This window comes from Nothoprocta perdicaria, unplaced genomic scaffold (assembly GCF_003342845.1).
Source record: "Nothoprocta perdicaria isolate Ctin4 unplaced genomic scaffold, notPer1 scaffold_35, whole genome shotgun sequence".
Lineage (NCBI taxonomy): Eukaryota > Metazoa > Chordata > Aves > Tinamiformes > Tinamidae > Nothoprocta > Nothoprocta perdicaria.
Window position 1 is genome coordinate 4074908 of NW_020455588.1, and position 4823 is coordinate 4079730.

The 4823-nt window shown below is 40.1% G+C and overlaps 1 long non-coding RNA gene across 1 annotated transcript in view; it reads left to right on the forward strand.

Moving 5' to 3' along the window:
- Window positions 1-4509: 4509 nt before the first annotated feature.
- Window positions 4510-4823, forward strand: part of LOC112951428 — a 9036-nt gene continuing 8722 nt past the window's right edge. The window contains exon 1 of the long non-coding RNA XR_003250205.1: window positions 4510-4557. This is a non-coding gene — a long non-coding RNA (uncharacterized LOC112951428). The remainder of the gene's footprint in view (window positions 4558-4823) is intronic.

A 4823-nucleotide genomic window follows, 5' to 3' on the forward strand; every position in this document is an offset into this window, starting at 1 on the left:
TTCCCCTGTCACATATAGAATATGTAGAGCGTGTGTGTGACGGATACATTCCTTTCCCAGCTCATCCTGGCCTGTACCTTACATGCAGCCCTGTTTTGTTGCTGACCACCAGCGACTGAGCTAATTCTGGCAGGCGCCATCGTCCTGATTTCTGTTCTCACTGAGACTTAACAAAAACAGTCCTCAAGGCTGTGTCGTAAACAGGGAGATAAGGCCGACACACTAACCTAAGTCTTTGAAGTTAAAAATATGACTACAAGCCAATCATCTTATTCCATAAATACTCGGACAGCCTGAGAGCCCCTTTGAGCTCTCCTGACACGGCTGCGGCCTGCACACCAGGATCTCCCCTTGGGCAGGGACGCCTCTCAAGGTTACTCCTTGAGGTTCCTCGAGAGAGCTTCCTTTCCACCGCAGATTTGTGGTAAGTGAATATAGCGCGCGCGCTTTCTTTCTTTCTTCCTTGCTTGCTCTCTCTCTCTCTTTTTCTTTAACTTTACTTTGTAACATAAGCACCCTCAGTCATAAACCGTTGACCAGATCTGGGACTAGGATTGGATTCAGCCGCACCCAGACTCCTCTCAGAAGGAGCCTGGAAAGCAAGGGGGTCCAATCTGAACCTCGTGACCCAACGGGAGGGTATCCCAAGATAATYKTSTATTATCTTGTGCCTCCATGCAGTGAATAATAAGTGACCTTGCCATAGAATCTCGTGAAATCATTGTCCATATTAATAAATCCTGTTATTATTTCTTTCATACGAGTGAAGTGCATTGGTCACTCACCCCTGCCACCACTCGTTCCGTGACAGTGTGGCACTGCTAAGGTGTGTTGGATGAGGTCTGATCTTGCTTGTGTGCTCACAGCATACTGCTCGATGGATTTAGGCTGTGAGTGTTTGGATCTTCTACTCAGACTCAAATTGGACTGATCCCGTGTGAGACTGAAGCTCTGACCACTTAGAAATTTTAGGTCAGAGATGGAAGTGCAAACTGAGCTGAGATGCCTCCAAGTTTACATATAAATGGATAGTTCAGTTATCTAACTTCTTGTTTTTTCTTTGTATCAAGTGCTTAATATGGAATCTAAGGTGATATTAGGCACCTATGTACAAACAGAAATTCCTGTTTAGTTAACTCTCACACTTAACTCCCTAAGTTACCTTTTGCTTCAACCTTTAGAGCATCCTACTTCAAACTGGCAAGAGCAATTGAGTTCATTTACTTTAGAGCTTGTTTGAGATGCAGGAACCAGCTATTTCTCCGCTTGGCTGCCTTAAAAGTACATATAGTCTGTCAAAATTGAGCTTATAGACATTGTGCTTATAACTATCCCTTTCTTTCAATAGATGGCCAGAAGGGTAGATAATGGTGCTGATGGCTCTATTTATATCATCTCAATAGTTTGGTCAATCATTTGAGAAGCAGAAGACCTGTTTTCTTCTAAAATAGAAGATGTATTTTACTAGGCTGTTGAGAAAATCTGACTTTGCTATTTGACTTCCTAGGTAGATGTTCCACCTAAATTATTTGAAAGTGTGTCAGTGTTTTCAGGTCTTTTTCAAGAAAAATTCCTGCTCAATTCTTTGAAAGAAGAGGTGTAGCTCCATTTAAGAAGGCTTGCTCATTGTGGATGAAGGCAGCTCTCTGAAGTTGTAAAGCACAGAGGAAAGGAGATGTAGGAAGCTCCAGCCTCACCATTTTCCTATTGGGTTTAGACAGCTCCATGCTAAATGCATTGACTCACTTGTTATAGCTCCATAACTTATGGTGTCATGGATGTTACACTCTAGGTCTGTCCTTGAACCTAGCCTGAAGCAATCTTCATCTTGTTGAAATTACTGGTGTGACAGCAACTGATGGCCCAGCATGCTGCAAAATAGAGTAATGCAGAGGTTTAGCATTGCATGGAAGAATTCCCCAAAGGCTTTGAAACATCCTGATTTTGAGATTATTCTGACATGTCCTGTCATTCAGTTGTTTCTGGAGTAATATTTATGACTTATCACCAGTGTCTTTTTCTTTTTTTTCTTCTTTTCGTTTTCCTTCCTCCTCCTCCGTGTTCACAGAATATTGCTAAGCTGAAGGGACTTTGGTCACTTCCAATACTGATTATTGAGATTCTTTCTTCTCTCTCACTTTTTTTTTTTAAAGCTAGGCTTACATACTGCCTTGTAGGCTACAGTTAGAGTGAAACACTGCAGCAGGGACACTAAATCAAATCCACACCTCATTTCTTCCCTTCATTTCTTGTGCTGGCTGACAGTTCAGTGAGATGCTGATTTTGAGTTTTGCTACTCTCTGTAAAGCTTCCTCCCTTCATCACATACTGGTGGCTTTCTTTTGTCTTGAGGATTAACAGATGCTGCATATTTCACTGATTACTTTCATTTTTTTAAACTAAAAGAGTCCACTGCCATCCTGGAAAGGATGATTTTGCTCATGGTTTAGATCTAGAGTGGCTGTTTTCTTATTTAACATTTTGAGCGGGATTTTGAGGATCTTGTGTTAGATATTAATGTACTACAGTAGCAATGGTTTGACATCTCTCTTCATGGAAACACCAAGTGTGGTTTAGTGGATAACATTACATTCTGCTTCCCTATTTTGCTCTGACAGTCTCTTGTGCTTTTTTTTTTTTTTCCTTCTCCTTTCGGGTGCATAGTGTAAATATGCTGAAATGGAAACATTTAGCAGGGAATCATCAGTTTTGAGGCCTCTTCTCTCGCAAGATTTAAAAAAAAGAAAAAAAGTTTGGATGTGAATATGAAGAAAATGTCTGCTTAAAAAAATAAAGACATTCAATTTGGCAATGTAAGTTAAGGAATAACTAAAATTGACATAATTTAATTTGGCCAATGTAAGCATTTCTTCCATTCCTGTATTTCAATTTAACATCAGTGGCCAGGCATACTCCTTGCCTTCTAGTTCTTCTTGGCATCTGAGAGTTTCTTAAAGAACAGCAGAAATGCTCTTCTACCCACTTGATACCTATCCTAGCAAATTAAACAGTGATGGAGAGCATTCCTAGTTATGGAAGATCATCTGCCCCTACTTTTAAGCTGTTAGAACGATCTCTGTTGTGATCAGAGATCAGCTGTGAGCCCAATTTATCTGCCTGTGTTTCAACATGCACATTTAATGACAAATAAATGTTGTTCTGCTAGCAGGCAGAAGTCTGTGTGGCCTCTTTCAAAGCTTTGGCTTCAAAAACTTTTCTGAATGAAGCAATATAAACTTTTAGAGCTCCACACACGACAGTGTAATGAGGAACATGCAGCTTGGCAGACTAAAGGCACTAGAGCTTCTCCAGCTCATTTTTTTTTTTCCCCATAGCATGGACTCAAAACTCAACAAGTCATTCCTGAGTAAACAAGAGGAAAAGTGACTCATGTATCAAGGAGAATATGACCTCACTGTCACGCTGCTTGTGTCAGCCAAGCTTTTGACCTTTCTGTCCACGACATTTAATGTCCTTTTAACTAGTAGGGAGATTCTAAAAATCTGAGGACTTGAGCAGTTCCTCATGTTCTTCTGCACATTCAAAAGTGTCTGTGGCAAAGGATCAGCCATCTAGTACTTCTGATCCAGCATCCTTGCTGAGTGTCCCACGTCTACCTTTTAAAGTGATCCTTACAAGGAAGTGGCTGTGATAAATATAGGCCTAAAAAGGATGGATTTAAATATTAGTAATATAAACATAGGCATCTCTTTCAGAAAAAAATCTGGTCTTTTATTGCAGAAATTCTGGATCTTCCAATTTGTGTGCAGCTACTGTTTCTCTTAAAAGTCAGACAAACTCTTGCTCTTGCTGAGATCACGCAGCACAGACTTTTGTAACTTTATCACTTGCTTTTTTTCAGTTCAGCATTTGTCACCTTTTGGCTTCACTGCATGTGGTGTTTTGATTCTGGCTATTTTATCTTCTAAATGTTACTTTTATTGCTTGTGTGGTGCTGAATGTATAGAAGAAATACAGTGTGCTTTGCTACAGTTTGTTCCTGGCTTTTGCTTTGATTCTTCTGTGCCAACCACTTGGATAGAACTCCTCAAAGGTATTTAACAGCTGCTCTTGCTCCTGGTATTTGGCAGGCTGCAGGCTTACCTCATTGCAGATAATCACTGGGCTTACAAAATGATGAGTGTTACAGCAGTGCTGTATGTAATATGATTATTAAAATAGCTAGATGTTTCTTAATGGGGTCAAAAGTCTACATAAAGGGATGCTCCAATAAAGGGATTGTATTAGGTGTAACGTGCATTCCTGCTATTTTTGTGAGAGGAAATGCAATGTGATGCTCTCGGCTGAAGGCAATATCTGAAAAATTGCTGTTGCAAATTGAGGGATTGGACTGTAGAAATGTAAGCTCTGTAGAGCTGCATAGATCAAATATGGTTTGATTGAACATTATAATTCTCTGAAATAATAATTTTTCAAACTTCTTTTCAGGAGAATATGGCATGTTTAAAGGCACATTGGAAGCTGTCATTTGCTGCAATGCAAAATCAGCCTAGTTTGTGAAAACCCATCTCCTGGAACATGCATCTCTCCTGACTAGTGAGTATTCCCAAATCCATAAGTAATGTCATTAACTTATAATAAGTAATTATGATAGAGCTATCACTACAAACTTAGGCGTATGCTTAGAGTCCCTCTGTGGCTTTGAAAGACTTGCAGGCAAATAGTGGGAGCAAAGATGTCGCCTTCCAGGGGGGTTTAATAATCTCTCTGTGCCTTGCTTGTGTCTATAGCTGGTCTTTTTTGCCTAATATTGTGTCTGCTTTTTCTGTTGGACCGGTTTTGCTGCCTGATGGAGCCTTTTT